Raw genomic sequence first — 18,838 nt, 5'->3', positions numbered from 1 at the left:
TCAAGGCAAGAGAGATGAAACCCACTGCCCCCAGCCCAATTCTAATTAGCATAAATCCACAGGCCTGAGCAGACTTTCTGCCTGGGGAGAAGGGGGGGGGATGTAAAATGTATTCCCAGATTGGTTTTCCTGCCCCAGTAGAATTCTATGGCATTTGCATATGGAATGAAAATAAGAGAAGCCCCTAAGTAGTGGTCTCTACACTAGCTTGCTCCTGCACTGGCTCTCACCTGGAAAGCAAAGCTTGCCCCTGCCATAGACAGCAGAACAGGTTCTGATCTTGAGGAAGAATATAAAGACAGGAAAAATTAAGGGACATGGGAAGTGGGAAGTAAGGGACATCTTGGGATCTAGTTTGCAGTTCCTGCTGCCTAACAGTCAAAAAACACAACTTAGGATTGGTGAGTTGTCTCAGCTGGTAAAGGTGCTGGCCACCAAACTTGATGGCCCACATTCAAGCCCCAGGACTCACACAATGGGAAGACAGAATGCAGACTCTCACAAGAAGTCCTCTTCCCTCCACACACATCCAATGCCACATACTTTCCAATACATATACACATGTGTGAACACATACACAGAAAATAAACGTAAAAGTTAAAAACAAAACAAAGCCCCAAACACATTAGATGAAGCTAGAATTGCCTACAGAAACAATGAATGTTTTCCTATGGACATCTCAGAGATGCTAAAATTATCAAATTAGGGGCTGGAGAGATGGCTCAGCTGTTGAGAGCACTGGCTCCTCTTCCAGAGGATCCTGGTTCAATACCAGGACCCACATGGCAGCTCACAACTGTCTGTAACTCCAGTTCCAGGGATCTAACACCCTCACAACAAAGCACATGATATAAAGTTAAATAAATTTTAAAAGGAAAAAAAATGAACTGTGTTTACTTAGTAAAACTTTGAGTTTTCCAATAACAGCATTCTTTTCTCATCTGTAAATCCAAACCATAATAAAGCCATGTTACAATTTCATTTACAAAAAAGAGTGTTTTCTTAGGCAGGGTGTCATATACAGTCTGACTTCCAACTTACTTCTGATCCTCCTGCCTCCACATCTGCTTTTATTAGGTGCTGGGGATCAAAGCCAAGGCTTTGTACATGGTAGGCAAGCATTCTATTAAGTGAGGTATCTCTCCAGTCTTGAAAATTATTATTTTTTTTAATTTATTTACTATTTTTTTGTTTTTTTGGTTTTTTGTTTTTGTTGTTTTGTTTTGTTTTATTTTGAGACAGGCTGTCCTGGAACTTGCTTTGTACGCCAGGCTGGCCTCAATCTCATGTAAATCCACCTGCTACTGCCTCCTGAGTTTACTTATTTTTTAAAAAGACTTTCATTTTTAATTATGTGTCTGTGTGCCTTGGTGGGAGTATATATATATGAGTGCAGTTGCCCTTGGAGGCTAGAAGAGGGAGTTAGAGCCTCTGGAACTGGAATTACAGGCTCTTGGGAGCCGCCTCACTTGGGTACCAACAAACAACCCAGGGCCTCCAAAAAAAGCAGGAAGGTCTCTAAACTTCTGAGCCATCTGTCTAGTCACACTTATTTTTTTCTTAGAGAATTTTCAGGGCTAACTGGGCAGTGGTGGTGCACACCTTTAATCCCAGCACAGAGGCAGGTGTACAGAATGAGTCCAAAACCAAAAGAAAAAAAAAAGACATATATATATATATAATATGTATATGGTTTTTTGAGACAGGGTTTCTCTGTGGCTTTGGAGTCTATCCTGGCACTGCTAGGCTGGCCTCGAACTCACAGAGAGCCACCTGCCTTTTTCTCCTGAGTGCTGGGATTAAAGGCATGTGCCACCAATGCCTGGCTCCAGCTTATATTTTTAACATTTTTTTAAAAGAATATTTATTTGTATTACTTTTAAGTGTGTGAGTGTACTCGTGTGCACACACACAAGAGTTCAGACGACCCTGGTGATCAGATGAGCCACCTGACATGGATGCTGTGAACTGAACTTGGGTCCTTTGCAAGAGCAGTGTCCATTCTTAACCTCTGAGGCCATTTCTCCAGTCCTTGCATAACTTAAATGTCACTTATATCCAAGATTTCTTAATCTTTAAACTTAGTTGTAAATGTCATCCTTGAGTGGGGCAGTCAGGGGTGCTCTATTGTCCTTTTCCCATATGTCTTCGGCCAATTTTTTTTTTTTTTTTTTTTTTTTTTTTCCCCGGAGACAGGGTTTCTTTTTGTAGCTCTAGCTGTCCTGGAATTCACTTTGTAGATCAGGCTGGCCTCGAAATTACAGACAGCTGCCTGCCTCTGCCTTTTGAGCTTTGGGATTAAAGGCGCACACCACCAATGTCTGGCCCTAAATAATTAACAAACAAACTCACTAGATATTTCATTCTGGACCGTACTTCAAGTTTTTTCTTGTAGGTCTGACTTCATCAGAGTGGTGCTCTCTCCTAGGGCTGTTGGTGGTAGCTGTGCCAGGGGCAGCGGCTGACAAATTAGAATCATCAGACAACCCCTGTGAAGACTTTGATTAGGGGTGACTGTCCTGAATCAAAAGTGTTCGCAAAAGAGAGTGACACCACACACACACACACACACACACACACACACACACACACACACACACACAGACACACGTATTCACAGTGGAAGTACATTAAGCCCTGCGTCCTTTGTGTGAGAACATAAAGGGTGTTTGAACTCCAGGTTAGGCAAGGACTGGGTTAGGGCCGGGCCAGTCAGGGACTGGTCTGGACTGGTCTGTTCCGTGCACTTCATCACAATCCTTGAGGATTTTGTCTAGTCAAAACAATGAAGAATAAAACACTTCAAATGTACTCTTTTATATTAAGTCAGGGTATCACCTGGAGTTTGGGAGCTGGGCTAGCAATGGAGTGAGATCTTGTAACAAAAAACTAAAATTTAAAAAAATCAATCAAATCTTAAAGCGATAACTCAGCATTGAAATGGATTTCTTTTTAGACTGAACACACAGCTCAGGGGCAGGGAGCTTTGCTCAAATGCCTAAATTCCATCCCCAACCCCCAGGCAGTGGAAAGAAAGAGAAAGGGAAGGAGGGGGAGGATGGAGAGAGGGGGGAAGTTGAGAGAGAGAAAAACAGACCTCAGGCCTGTAACCCTAGCACCGAAGGATTAGTCCAAGGCCAGTTTGGGCTCTGTAGTTCCAGGCCAATTTGGGTTCGTGGGACTCTGTTTCCAACAAAACAAAACAAAAAAACAAATAATAAAGAGGAATAAAAGAATTTTTTAATTTTTGAACCACTATCTAGAGTTTAGAGAGATAATTGTGAAGTGCTGCTGGCAGGCAGGGTTTAGGGATTAGAAGGAAGGAGAAAGCTGTCTGGAGCAGGCAGGGGTTGCCTTGTGATGCAGATGAGTCTTTCAGGAAACTGTCACCTGTGCTCCCTTGGGCTGGCGCCAAAAGTCAGACCCCCCCACCTCCTTTTCAGAGCAGAGAATTAAAGTCCCCTGGGCTTTGGCTCATCGCCTCGCGGATGCAGATACATGCAGATTTCTTTTACAAAAGGCAGCCTTTCAGACGCACCCCCTGCGGCCAGCTTTGCCATGTCTCTGAATACCGGCTCACAATGTTTTGTGTGTGTGCTCAATGACGACTAGTTGCGGATACACGGTGGCTGTTACATCTGCCAGCTCTGAGCTGCTTCCTTCAGGGGTCCGGCCCCACAGCCACGTACACCTTTGCCCAGCGGAGTGGCAAGTAAGCGACACTTTCCGGTGAACCTGATCTTTAACAGAGAAGCATCCGTCAGGATTCCGCGGCTCTGTGCTAGGCCAAGCGGGTGCACTTTTTGTTGTTACCGATGGATGCTATCACCGGAAGTCCACGAGTTCGGAAGTCCCCTTGGCAACCCAGAGAATGAGCCTCGCCAGACGTGAGGCTCTGCTGCCCTCTGGTGGCCGTAGGGTAACATGAACCACAAAGGAGGATGGGTCTGCTGAAGGGCGTGCCCAGTGGGGGAGCTTAGGCGGCTGCGCAGACACAAGCACTTTGTACCCCGACCTCTCAGAGTCTACTGCCCTCCCCATTTCCCTGCTCTTTGTTAATCAGAAGTCAAAATACATCCAAACCTCTCACACTCACGCATGCCCAGAGCAGGAATCCGGAGCGAATGCTCAAGCAGCAGGTTCCTTGTTTGCTGGAAACCCTTGGAGGTGACCCCAGAAATCAACGCTATTGTCATACATTTGTATAAAATTGGAGAAAGGGGATGGTACGATGGTTAAGTGTTGGCTAGTACACATCTGTAATCCTGACACTTCTAGGGCAGGATGGTCACCCTGGGTTCGAGGCAAGCATGGACAACATATCTAGACTTAGTTTAAAAACAAACACTGCCATCTCCTATGATTCTCCTTTGTCTCACTCCCCCAGGCTAAGGGACTCCTGAATCCGGAGACGTTAAGTTGGAGATATAGTTAGTATGACTTTAATGAGTCATTATATTTCCATATACAGGAATTACTGGCCATCCTGGGACAGGAATGACTTCCAGGAATAATCTTTCTGCCCACCTGGTAGCGCCGCCACACTGTAGCAGTTGGGAAGTGGGTGGTGAAAGAGAAAAAAAATCTTTCAAGTGTGCAGAGCCAAAAGATGGTCTGTGGAAAATTATCTCAGCTATTAGCTATGAAAACTGTCTGAGCAGGGACTGGAGAGATGGCTCAATGGTTTAGAGTACTACTTGCTCTTGCATAGGACTTGGTTCGATTCCTGGCCCCCACATGGCTGTCTGTAACTCCAGTTCCAGGAGATCCAGTGCCATCTTCTGACCTTAAGATCTGCATGTACAGACAGCACAGATACACATACAGGCAAAACACCCATCCACATAAGAAAAAGAAATACATCTTTAAAAAACTATAAAGTACACCAGGTGGTGGTGGTGTATGCAGATCTGCATTTGAGACCAGCCTGGGTTACAGAGCCCAGGACACCCAGGGCTCTTACACAGAGAAACCCCGCCTCGAAAAAAATCTAAATAAATAAATAAATAAATAAGACCAAGCAAATCTGAATGAAAGTTATTCCTGTCAAGAATATAATTCAAAGTAGCCAGGCATTGGTGGCCCATGCCTTTAATCCCAGCACTTAGGAGGCAGAGGCAGGCAGATCTCTGAGTTCGAGGCCAACCTGGTCTACGGAGGGAGTTCCAGGACAGCCAAGGCTACACAGAGAAATCCTGTCTCGAAAAACCAAAAAGAATATGTATGTATGTATGAGTGTATGTTTGTATACATATATATATAATCAAACCAATCCCAGCCCTCAGAAACCCCTTAGGTAGACAATAGTGAAATCCAGGCTATCTTGAGTTACATAGTGAGACCTAATATCAAAAAATTAGAAGAAAGGAAGGTCTGTAGAGATTGTGAAGATTCCAGGAGAAGGACCACCAACCCAAATCATCATGGCCAAATCAATTAAAGAAAGTTTTTTGTTTGTTTTTTGAGACAGGGTTTTTCAGTATAGCCCCCTTTGTCCTGGAACTTACTGTATAGACCAGATTGGCCTTGAACTCACAGAGATCTGCCTGCCTCTGCCTACTGAGTGCTGGGATTAAAGGTATGTGCCACCAACTGCCCAGCTGCAAGCTTTCTTTTTTTTAAATTTGTATGCAAAGGCTGCCTCCCTCTAAGGCAAATTTATAAGGTCAGCCTTGGATGTGCAGAAGTCAAGGTTTTTATAGCTCAGGGGAAGGAGTTTCCAAATAGGGAATTTAGCAGGCAAATGGGTGAGATTACAGGAGCAAAACAACATCCTGAAACAAAGGCATGATTGTAAGGTGGTCATAATAAGGTAGTCATAACAATAGGTGGTAATAAATAACCTTTTGAAACAAAGGTAGGGTTGTAATCTTGTCATAACAACCTTTTGGGACCCCTCACCCACACTCCTGTTAATAACCCCAGAAAAATTCTTTAGTTCATCAAGTTGTACTCTGGTGCAATAATTACTTTGATCTTTCATGAGTTTCCTGTCTAGGGTAAGTAGAGGAGTGTGTGTGTGTGTGTGTTGCTTCCCCAGGAAAAGTCTCTCACACAACAGAAATCATCAATACAATCTCTCCCGGCTGACCTTGAACTTGTGACCTCTTGCCTCCCTAGTGTGCTTACACCTAACTTCTTTCTTTTTATTCTCATTTCCTTTCATTTGGAGGACAGTTTTTCTCTCTCCTTTTCTTTTCTCTCTTTTTTAAAAATTACATTTATTTCCCTTGGGTGTATGTGCACCATGCCATAGAGCAAGCTTGTGGAAGTCAGATGACAACTTTGGAAAGCTGGTACTCATCTTCTACTATTCGGCTCTTGGGGACTGAACTCAGGTTGTCTGACCTGCTGAGCCTTCTTGCCAGCCTCATACTTTTTCCCCCCCTCTCACAAGATCTTGCTGCTTAGCCCAGTCTGGTCTGCTGCCAGAGATCTTCACACCCCAACACTTGGGGATTTTTCAAATATTTCTGTAACTTGTCCAAAGAGACTATGTATTAAAAAAATTAATTGTGACAATTTTTTTTTTATCACACCAAAACAAGGTGAGAGAGAGAAAGAGAGAGACAGGGGTCTCCCTGTGTAGTCACATTGAACTCCTAGAGGTCCACCTAGTTCTGAGAATTAAAGGCATGCACCACCACTCCCTGCAAAGAACACAAGGTTTAAGTACAGGTAACATATATAGGCCTTTTGGGTTGTTTGATACTTTAGCTGACAGAATAGTAGGACAATTTTAATTTCATAGTGATTTCATAAAAGTACTGACATTGACAAAGATAACGAAAATCTCATGACACGCCTCTCCAGAAAGGTCAAGTCAAATTGGTTAAGAGAATATTGAGAATTTGGTCCCTGGCATGTGGCTCTAGTTTAGCTGTTATGCAGGAGGCAGAGTCCATCCCCAGTATCTGTTTGGTACTGGTTGGTTTGTTTTGAAACAGAGTCTCCTGCAGTTTAAGCTGGCCTTGGTCTCCGGATCCTCTACTTGGATCCTCTACTTTTAGAGTGCTAGTGCCACAGGCACGCCCCACCATGTGGTACAGGGATGTGGTACAGGGATGGAAGCAGGCGCTCTACCCACTGAGTCAGATAACCAGCCTTCTCAGTTATTTTTTAAGAGATGTCTTTGTTCTTGCCCCCCCATCCCTCTGTGTGTGTATATGTAAATGTTAAAATGCACCAACATGCCACAGCAGGGGTCAGTGTTCTCCAGCCATGTGCACTTTTTCTAAGTAAGAAACTCGATAGAAGTTTCCATAAATTTTAAAACAACCCCCCCCATATACACAGTACTACTAATAACAGACCACAATGCTAAAATTGTCAGTAATGAAAAGCACATTCCTGTCAGCTGTATTAGAAAAAAACAAAAAAGCAAAAACAAAACTGGGGGCTGGAGAGATAGCTCAGTGGTTAAGAGCACTGGCTGCTCTTCCACAGGTCCTGAGTTCAATTCCCAACAACCACGTGGTGACTCACAACCATCTATAATGAGGTCTGGTACTCTCTTCAGGCACATATGCAGGTAAAACACTATAAATTTAAAAAAATTTATTAGCCAAGCGGTGGTGGTACACACCTTTAATCCCAGCACTTGGGAGGCAGAGGCAGTTGGACCTCTGTGAATTCGAGGCCAGCCTGGTCTTCACATGATTATACAATACACAGAAAAAGAAATAAATTCCCCCCCCACACACACACACGAGGCCCCCCCCTTTTTTTTTTTTTTTTTTTTTTTTTTTTTTCTTCAGGCAACCCCAGAGTTTTCTTAGTTTTCTGAGTGGCTGTTTTAGCTTGTTTTCTATTGGTGTGACAAACATCCTGACTGAAAAGAACTTTGGGAAGAAAGGTTTTATCTCAAAATCTTATGGTTTACAGTCTATACCTGAGGAAGGCCAGGCAAGAACTGGAGGCAGGAGCTGAGGCAGAGACCATGGTGGCTGCTGCTTACTGGCTCGCTCTTTATGATGTGCTGTTTGCTTGCTTATCCTACCCAGACCCACCTGTCCTGGGGTGGCAGCACACACAGCGGCCTAGGCCCTTGCACATCAACCATTAATCAGGAAAAGGCCCCCACAGACTTGCCTATAGGCCAGTCTGATGGATGCAATTGTACAATGAGGGTCTCTCTTCTGAGATGCCTCCAGCTTGTGTCAACTTGTCAAAAAATTAACCAGTAGAGCAACCTGAGGCTAACCATGGAGAGCTCGGCCTGCCTTATACCTCTGAAAACATCCTGGCTAGGCTGTTTCCCAACAGGACAGGAACTTCCAGTCTCCAGTTGCAGGTGTCCACGGCTGGGTTGAGGTACATATGTGTTTAAAAAAAAAAAAAATCTTGCCTTGGGGGCTGGAGGGTGGTTCGGCAGTTAAAGTGAAGAACACTGACAGAAAGCCAGGGCTGACGGGAGAGGGGGGGGGGGAGTTGAGGGAGTTGGGGCTGGTGGAGGTGGGAGGAATGGCAAATGTCTTTAATCAAAGCACTTAGCTGGATCTCAGTGAGTTCAAGGACAGCCTGGTCTACACAGCCAGTTCCAGGTCAGCCAGGACTGATGTAGAGAGAAACCCTGTTCTCTCTCAAAACAAGTAAACAAACAACAAGAAACATTGGCTGCTCTTTCATAGGACCCAGGTTTGATTCCCAGCACCCGTATGGCAGTTCACAACTGTCTGTAAGTCCAGTTCCATGGCAAAACACCAATAAACATGAAAATAAAAGTAAATTTTTAAAAATTACCTTATAAAAGTCTCACATTGAACGGTGCCGGCACCTTGCTCTCTGCTGTTTCCTCTTACCATGGGCCTGCTCTAGTGGCTCACTGCAAATCCCAGGCCTGCCTGAAGGTTGGCTATGGTATTCTTGCTTGAAAGACAAGACCGTTCTCATCGGGACCTCAGACAAAGCGTGTGTGCACCTGATCACAAACTCTACCTCACCCCTCGGGGGGGGGGGGACTCCTAGTTGCCAGATCAGATCATCCTGGGACATCTCTGCATCCTTGCCCCAGTGACCCAGACATCCTCTGCTCCTCCCAGTTGCCTCTGGGTTTCACCACAGTGGAAATGGCACACAGTGGAAATGGGGACGCCCTGTGTGCACCTATGAACTCAAGGACACTTTTCAAAGAGTCCCCCGCCTAGTGTACCCCTACCCCCTCCACACGAACCGCAGGTAAAACCTGAGTATCAATAATGGTTGGATCCCTTCTCCTCTTTGGAGTGTGTGCAAAGGCTCAATTCGAGTTTCAGGCCTGGGAGCCACTATCAATCAGGAAATCCTTTCCTTCCAGAAGCCTGGAGTGGAGGAGAGGGGCCCGGGGCATGCTGGAAGAGGAAGGGGAGGAGAGCAGAATAGGGCTGCTAGGCTAGGAAGGAACATCCTGGTCTGCCTCTCCACAGGGGCACGTGTTCTTGTTCTGAAGTCCGCGTGCATGAAAATGGAGCAGAAACCCAGTCAGGACAATAATGAAATAAACCGTTGTGAGGCAGGAAGGAGAGGGAGGGAGAGGGGAGCCTCTGGCTTGCTGTTTCTTACATAAGAGTGAACAGAGACGGCCAGCTGGCCACTGCCTTTCTCTGCTGCATCCTGGCTCCCAGGCCCTAGGAGAGAAGAGATGGGAGAAAGCAGGCTGCAAGCCAGGCAAGCAGGGCAGAGTTCGGCCTGCAGCTACCCCGCGGCGCCACTGCAAGTCCCCAGCGTCCTACAGAGATAGTCACTTCTCTGGGTCCCTGGGGGCTCAGCTCCGATCTCTACCCCCAGTGGAAGCACAGACAGGTCAATATCCTAAAGCTTAGGGCCATTGATGCCGCCTTGCTCGCTCAGGATTTGGGACTGAGAGAGGGGAAGAAAAATGTTGCCGGGGAAGAGCGAGATCTGATGTGTGATGGGGAAAGATTGAGGCTGAAGTGGCTGAGGCAAGGGCAGAAGGAAAGAAAGGGGCAGGCCCCATGGTAGCCTCCCATTATGTCACGAATTCACAGATGCCTCAACCCAGACCTGTGACCTCTTTCCCTGCTTCCAATTCCTGATACCTTGGGTCCTCCAAGCCAGGCTGCCTTGCTCATTTTCCTGTTCATTGCTTTTAGAGTAAATTTGGGTTTGCAAGGAAAGTGAGCCTGAGGTAGAGATGCCTATCAGCTCCCTGCAGGGCAGCAGCTCCCACCACAGAGGGACTTTTGTTACTACAATTGGACCTATACTGTCATTCAAATCTCGGCGCTTACAGTGGGGTTCCTATTGGTGGTATATTTTGTGTGGATGCTGACAAATTTGTGTCATGTTTCATCATGATGCAGAGTGCTCTGCTTCATTCAAACGGTGACCTCTCCCTCTGTGTCTCTGTCTCTCTCTGTTTCTGTATGTGTTTTCCCAGACAGGGTTTCTCTGTGTAGCCTTGACTGTCCTGGAACTCACTCTGTAGACCAGGCTGGTCTTGAACTCACAGAGATCTGCCTGTCTTTGCCTCCTGAGTGTTGGGATTAATGACATGCGCCACCATGCCTGGCTCTGTGTGTGTGTGTGTGTGTGTGTGTGTGTGTGTGTGTGTATGTGTATAAATGTGTGTGTGTGTGTGTGTGTGTGTGTGTGTGTGTGTGTTTGAGATAAGGTCTCACTATGTAAACCAAGCCGCCTTCAAACTTACTTTGTCATCAAGGGTGACCTTGAGTTCCAAAGCCTCCTGTCTCTAGTCTTGCCATTTCCAGAATGTCCTGTACTTGTTTGGGATTGTTATGTAGCTTTTCTGACTTGACTGTGTTCACCTAGCAGCTCGTTTCACTTTTATGGAAAACATTTCCTGTTTATATTCTTGCAACCTTTCTCTCATTTAATATATACACAATGAATAACAGCTTCCAATTAAGGAAAAAGCTGACTTTAGTCTTGCGAGTAAATGGAATCAAATGCTTACCCTAAAGGACAAAAAGAAAATGGTATTTACTGACAATAGTGAGGCAGATCCCTGGTATTGCTGAGATTTGGGGTCCAGTCTGTGGAATGATTCTGAAATCCCATGCAGGTGTAAGGATGGAAAAATTTTGCCTAACTCTCCCTAGACTCTGCCCCCTAGCAGTGAGTAGGCAAAAGGTCACATTCTTGACTGTTTATGACAGGGCGGTTTAAGACAGCACCTGTAGGTGAATGAACAGAAAATGAACCTTGTCACACTACCCAGAAGCCCTAGCGAAAGCAGACTTCCTGGGCTAAGAGCGTAGGTTTGGATAGTTTAAATTGATTGGTCCGCACTGGATGCTATGAGATGATTGGTTTGTGATGCGTGGGCTTTGTTGTAACCCTATAAAAGCTGTCTGAACCCTGTACCCAGGGTTCCCAGTCCTCTACCCCACGTGGAGTATGGCTGCAGACCCCAATGCACTGGAATATAAAAGACCTCATGCTTTTGCATCAAGACCGCTTCTCGTGAGTGATTTGGGGGGACCGCCTTTCCTGAGTCGGGCTTGAGGGTCCACGCCCTCTGTGGGTCTTACACAGGGTGCCAAGGGGTGGCTGCTCAGCCTCCCCAACTACTCCCACTCATGCCCCACCTCTGATTGGCTCATCTGCAGTCAGCAATATCCAGTGGTACTGTGGGGCAGGGGCAAAATCATTCCTGAGTCCTGTTTCCAGGGCTCCTGCCAACACTGGTGGCCTTCTTATTTCTCTAAAGGCCATCAACATTGCACTGCTGGTAGGCACATAAACCTGGCGCTCTCGGAGGCATTAGCCCCAACACAACACGAGTGACACTTTAAATGAGTTGTCACTATGTAATCATGGAAGTTTAGTTTAAGGACCTCTGCAGATACCAGAAGCCTCAGATGTTCACTCCTTAGTATTTACAGAGAACACACACATCTCTTCCCATGTGCTCTGGGAGACAGAGTTGACTTTGAACTTATTATATAGCCAAGGCTAGCCTTGAACTCCAGATCTTCCTGCCTCTGACTCAGGGTGCTGGGATTACAAGTGTACACCACCATGATCTGCTTCTCCCAAACACATTAGATGTGTCACCTCTAGAAGACTTCACATATCCAATACAATGTACACGCTGTGGAGGTGTTGGAGAGATAGCTTAGTGGTCTCATGTAGCCCAGGCTAGCCTCGAATGCCTGATCTTCCTGCCTCTATACTTCCCAAGTACTAGGTTTAGCCGTATGTGCCACTTATCACCAAGCCTAGCTCTCTTCTAAGTGTCTTTCTTTCTTTTTTTTTTTTTTTTCCTTCAAGACAGGGTTTCTCTGTGTAGCTCTGGCTATCCTGGAACTCACTCTGTAGACCAGGCTGGCCTCGAATTCACAGAGATCCGCCTGCCTCTGCCTCCCCCTCCCGAGTGCTGGGATTAAAGGCGTGCGCCACAGTTATCCAGGCTTCTAAGTGTTTTTTATCTGAGGTTCATTGAATCTGTGGCTTTGGAAATTGTGGGTACAGAGGGTGGCTGCTGCTCTCAGGCCCTTCCCTAAACACTTTGAATATATTTAGTTAACATTCATAAGTTGATGAGACAGGCAGTAATATTAGTTCACTTTGTGTGTGTGTGTGTGTGTGTGTGTGTGTGTCTGTGATTGTGTGTGCATGTTCCAGTGTGTGTAGGCACATATTATGGAGGTCAAACCTGAGGCATCATTCACTTTTTCTTGTGTGTGTGTGTGTGTGTGTGTGTGTGAGAGAGAGAGAGAGAGAGAGAGAGAGAGAGAGAGAGTGAACTACAGACAAGGAGAGAGAGAGAAAACGAGCAGGGTTGAACATGCGTATGGATCAGAGGACAACTGCAGGTTCAGGCAAGCCATCATCTTTTACTTTGCCATTTGGCTCTGTGTGCACAGGCCCTTCAGCAAGCTCCTGGGGATGTCTGTCTCTACCCCTTGTCTTGCTGTAGGACTGCTGGGATTACAGATATTTGTTAACATGCTACATGCCTGTCTTTATGTGGGCTCTGGGAATTCAAATTCAGGTCCTCATGTCTGCAAATCAAATGATTCACACATTGGGTCATGCCCTTGGGAGCTGCCATCTTATTTATTTGGGTCAGGGTCTCTCACTGGTAGGCTAGACTGGCCAGCAAGTCTTGGGGATTCTTCTGTCTTTATTACATTCCTCAGCCCCCTGGCTTATTCTGTTCATTAATGCAGCCTACACATGGCAGAAGGGGATGGTACAAGCAGAGGTGACTGGGGGCCATTTTGGAGGCTGGTTACCATAGACAGAAGAGGACCCGGCCTCTCAGGAAACTTCTCCTATCGACTCTAGAGGGGACAGATAAATATTAATTAAAAATAATAAGAAAACAAAACCAAAACCATCCAAGCCTTTGCAAATACTTGTCACCACTCAGCAGGCCCCTGCCCTGCATCTGACACAATGTACCAGACACTGTGGAGAGATATAAACTCATCTAGAGTCATCTAGGAACTGTTGAAACTATTTCCATTATTTTTTTTTATTTTTTTTTATCCCGATGCAAAGGCCATGCAGGGGTGCTGCTTATTGGCTTGCCCATCATGACTTGCTCAGCCTGCTTTCTTTCTTTTTAAAGATTTTATTTATTATGTATACAGTTCATCAGATCTCATTATAGATGGTTGTGAGCCACCATGTGGTTGCTGGGAATTGAACTCAGGTCCTCTGGAAGAACAGCCAGTGCTCTTAACCTCTGAGCCATTTCTCCAGTCCCCTTATTTCCATTTCTTAACTACCATATGATTGTTGTTGTCCTTCCAGGAATATTTTTAATTGATTGACACCAAAGACAGGGATGATGTTCTTGCTTGTCTTAGAAACGTAGCAACTTGCTGTTTTAAATTATCTCAACTGTATTAAATTTTTTTTACATTTATAATTTATTTATTTTTTATTGTGTGAGTATGCTCATGCTATAGCATTCTTGTGGCAGTCAGGGAACAATTTTCAGGAGTCCATTCTCTCCTTCCACCTTCTGGGTCTTTGGGACTGAACTTAGGTTGTTAAGCTTGGTGGCCAGGGCCCTTACCCACTGAGCCATCTCACCAGCTCTCAGCTGTATTTTTAAAAAATTACTTATTTTAGCTGGGCGGTGCACACCTTTAATCCCCATCACTCAGGAGGCAGAGGTAGGTGGATCTCTGTGAGTTCCAGGCCAGCCTGGTCTGAAGAGCTAGTTCCAGGACAGACTCCAGAGCAATACAGAAAATCCCTGTCTCAAAAAAACCAAAAAAAAATTTTTTTGGTAATTTTATATATGAGTATTTTGCTTGCATGTGTGTTTGTGTATTCTGTGTGCCTGGTGCAGAACCCAAAGAAGGCAGCAGATCTCCTGGGACTAGACAGTTGTGAGCCACCATATGGATACTGCAGATCAAACCCAGGTCCTCTGGAAGAATAGCCTGTGCCCTTAACTGCTGAGCCATCCTTCCAGCCCCTAAATAAATGTTTTAAAACTGATTTTGTGATACATACATACATAAATATATATCTTAGCACAAAAAGTATGGGAATAAAAATACAACTGAGCCCCCAAATGATGTCACAGACTTTGATGATCCCCCATGGGAGGCCTCACTCTCCCTGGGGAGTGGGATGAGGAGTGTCCTGACCAGCAGGGGCAGCAACAAAGGCCTGAACCCCAAAGGACCCGGAATGAAGGACAGCAGACATGAGAAACTGGCAGCAAGACAGGCTTTCTGATCAAGCTGTAAAATTGTATTGTTCTCAAGCATGTTATATAGTGGTTAGGGCTGGAAGCTAGGTAAGGTGGGGAATCAAAGGGGGGTGCTCATCGCCTGGTAACTGGACCACCTGGTGTCCTTCATTATAGGTCACTGAAGGTGAGCAGGATATCCCTGTATGCTAGAAGAGGGCACCAGATGTCATTTCAGATGGTTGTGAACCACCGTGTAGTTGCTGGGTGTTGAACTCAGGACCTCTGAAGAGCACACTCTTAACCACACAGGGCTTCTCTGCGTAGCAGCCCTAATTGTCGTGGAACTTGATCTGGAGACCAGGCTGACCTCGAACTCAAAGATCTGTCTGCCTCTGCCTCCTGAGTGCTTGGATTAAAGGCGTGTGCCACCACCACCCAGTTCTAAGTGTGCCATTTTACTTAGCATTAAATTTGGCCTAAGGCTGGTAGTATAGTGGTTGACTACTTGCCTAATATGCATGAAGCCCTGGATTATTGGATCTCAGCAATATACAACACACACACACACACACACGTCTTAAAATTGTCTTCATACTTCTCACCAGCCCTGCTATTCTTTTTTTTTTTTTGACATACCGGCTAACTTGCTTCATATCATATAATCCATTTGGGAGACAGAGTCAACTCAAGTGGTTCACTCAGAAGGCAAATGACTGTTAGTCTTATTTAATAAAATACAAAATCACGGGGCTGGAGACATGGCTCCGCAGTTAAGAGCACTGACTGCTCTTCCAGAGGTCCCGGGTTTAATTCCTAGCATCCACATGGCAGCTCACAACTGTCTATAACTGCAAGATCTGGCACCCTCACACAGGCATACATGCAGGCAAAACATCAATGCACATAAAATAAAAATAAATTAAAACAAAAGATACAAAGTCAGTGCAGAAAACTTGAGGGCAGCAGGTGGTGAGCACCCACTTTCAGTCCCAGCACAGAAGACAGAGACAGGAGGATGTCTAAGTTTTAGGCCAGCCAAGACTACATAGTGAGACCTTTTCTTACATACACATGAAAATTACAATAATAAAAATAAAGAATGAAGCTTGAAAGCCAGGTGGTAGCACATACCTTTAATCCCAGCACTCGGGAGGCAGAGGCAGGTGGATTTGTGTGAGTTTGAGACCAGCTTAGTCTATAGAGGGAGTGCCAGGACAGCCAAGACTACACAGAGAAATCCTGTCTCTGAAACAAAACAAAAGAATGAAACCTGAGACCACAGAATGTAGGAAAGGTCCCCAAGAGCAAGAGTTCCCAAGCTCAGGCATCCAGTGGGAAGTAGGAGAACAGCTGGGTGCAGAGGCCACAGCTTGCCTGAACAGTGGAAGTCTTCATGACTCCCTAATCTGGGCTGCCCAGCAAGCTGTAGTGTCCATAGCTGCCAGAGACTTTGACCCAAGTGTCAGAGCAGCTTGGCCTGAAGCCATTATTGTTGCAAAGCTCAGAGCCCTGGGTTCCTGCACAGCAGAATCAGAGCAGCCCACTAGACTGGGGTGTATGTGGCTTCTCCAAAATCTAGCAATACACCAAACATTATGCCTCTTTCTGTTTTCTTCTTCAATGCTGACAATGGAACCTCAGGTTGGGCATGGTGACAGACACCTATGTGGGAGCCTAGTGATTACATCTTTTTATTTTGGGTTTTGTTTGTTTTGTTTTTTGTATGTTTAGCCTCTCTTTAAGTCTATTTTTTAAAATAATTTACTATTTTTATTTTATGTGCATTCGTGTGAATGTGTCAGATTCTCTGGCAGCAGAGTTACAAACTGTTTTAAACTGCCCTGTGGGTGCTGGGATTTGAACCCGGGTCCTCTGCAAGAGCAGCCAGTGCTTTTAACCACTGAATCATCTCTTCAGCCCTGTCCATCTTGTGGCTTGATTCCATCTTGACTTAGGGTTAGAGAGTTCAAGCTTGGTTTTTGCTCCTTCAAGGTCAAACAACAGGATGCTTGGCCTACAGTGTAGCAACTACATGTTTTGCTCCTGAAGACCTAATAATGGGATGTTTGAGTTAGGGCATAGCTGTTAGATGTCTTGAGTATTAAGGAAGTAATTGTTCTTTGTATCATGGAAAAGAAGTCTTTTGGCCTCCCCTTTTGCTTGGGGTACATGAGGGCTATGAAAAATAAACTTGGGGCAGATTCAGTAGGCAGTGAAATGCCCTCCCAACTCCTGTCTAGTTTTTTCTCCCTTAGTCCATGCTTCCTCCTTTGAAGCATGGACTGGACTGGAACTGACACACCAGTATTTAATAGGTGGAGGCAGGAGGATTGAGCCTTGAGTCCAGCCTGACTGGTTTTTGTTTTAAAAAGCAAACAAGCCAGGCAAGGTTGCACACACCTTTAATCTCCGAACTTGTGAGGCACAGGCAGGCAGATCCCTTGTAAACTGGAGGACAGCCTGGTCTACAGTGAGGGGTCCAAGTAAGCAAACAAACAAAAAAGAGCTCCAGATTCCAGACTATCTCTGAGGAAGCTGGAGGAAAGTAGGTATTGGCTGACAGATATATTTGTGGCAGTTGGCCACCAACCACCAACGACGGGCTCATTGCTTCTAACATTTATGGTGGATATTTATTTTGTTAAATGCCAGTAGTATTGGTGCTTGCCTTTAATCCCAGCACTCAGGAGACAGAGGCAGGTGGATCTCTGAGTTCAAGGCCAGCCTGGTTCACAGAGCAAGTTACAGGGCAGCCAGGGCTACTCAGAGAAACTGTCTCAAAAAACAAAGTCGCTTTCAATCCATTAGCTGCTTTTACTAGCACAACACACACATACACCATTTTCTGGGTCAGGGCCATGGAAGTGTATAGTGCAGGTTTAAACTATGAATTTAACTTAGGCTGATCAGTGAAAGCAGATTAGTGGGGGGTAAAGCATGGAACAGTTGGTTACACTATTTTCTTTCTTTTTAAAGAATTTTTTTTTATGTTTTGTTTTTCAACACAGGGTTTCTCTCATAGCTCTGGGTGTTCTGGAACTCTATCTGAAGAACAGGCTGGCCTTGAACTCAGGCTGCCCCTGCCTGGTTATTTGCTTTCTTTTTTTTTTTTTTTACTCTCTGTGCTGAGTGTTTTGCTTGCACGTAAGTATGTGCATTAGTGCATGCTGGTGCCAGCAGAGGGTAGAAGAGGCTGTCACATCCCCTGGAAGTGGAATTATAGATCATTGTGAACTGCCATATGGGTGCTGGGAATTGAACCTGGGTCCTCTGGAAGAGCAGCCAATTTTATTAATTGCCGAACCATTTCATCAACACCTACACTGTTTTTTGTTTTTTTGAGACAGGGTTTCTCTGTGTAGCTTTGGAGCCTGTCCTGGAACTCTCTCTGTAGATCAGGCTGGTCTCAAACTCACAGAGATCCTCCTGCCTCTGCCTCCTGAGTGCTGGGATTAAAAGCGTGCACCACCACTGCCCAGCCTACACTGTTTTCTTAAAGGCAAATTATTTTATTTTTACCTACCCCTAAGCTACGGGCTTGCTAGACAGGCTCTCTACTACTAAGCTAAATCTTCAACCCTTATACAGTTTCCTTTTCTTTAAATTATTTTATTTCATTTGCATTGGTATTTTGCCTGCATGTATGTGTGAGGATGTTACATCTTGGAGTTACAGACAGGTGTGAGCTGCCATGTGGGTGCTGGGAATTGAACCCCAGGTCCTCTGGAAGAAGAGCCAGTGCTCTTAACCACTGAGCCATCTCCCCTCCCCCCCCCCAGTTTTCTTAAAGCCAAGTTAAACGTTTGAAACAGGCTGAGTTTACAGTAGAGTAGCAGATTGAATAGTTTTAAATGGTCTCAAGGTACATTATTAAGTTGGTTGTAATGCCTGGCAAAAGTGCAGTTTTTGAGGGCATGAGGGATTTTTGGAATAAGCTATTCCCAGAGACTGGAAAAAAACCCAACCAAGTCTAGCTTAGTGAACCAGTGAATTGGATTGGCTTTCTTAGAGCAATATGGGTCAGGAGTTACTTGCAGGAGCAGGGGTGACTCCAAGGCAGCTGGATCATCAAAACACCCACCCCAACACAAGTGGTAACTCAAGAAAACTGCATCCCGAAGTTTCCTAGCAGCTTAGCTAGCTGGAAAATGTCCTTTCCTAGCAACTGTTCCTACCTGGGGGGCCTTGTGGATCCAGTAAATTTCAAGAGTTTTC

The sequence above is a fragment of the Phodopus roborovskii genome, unplaced genomic scaffold, assembly GCF_943737965.1.
Source record: "Phodopus roborovskii unplaced genomic scaffold, PHOROB, whole genome shotgun sequence".
In the NCBI taxonomy this organism is placed as follows: Eukaryota; Metazoa; Chordata; class Mammalia; order Rodentia; family Cricetidae; genus Phodopus; species Phodopus roborovskii.
The sequence above is the reverse complement of the archived record's forward strand: the minus strand, read 5'-3'. Positions refer to the sequence as shown.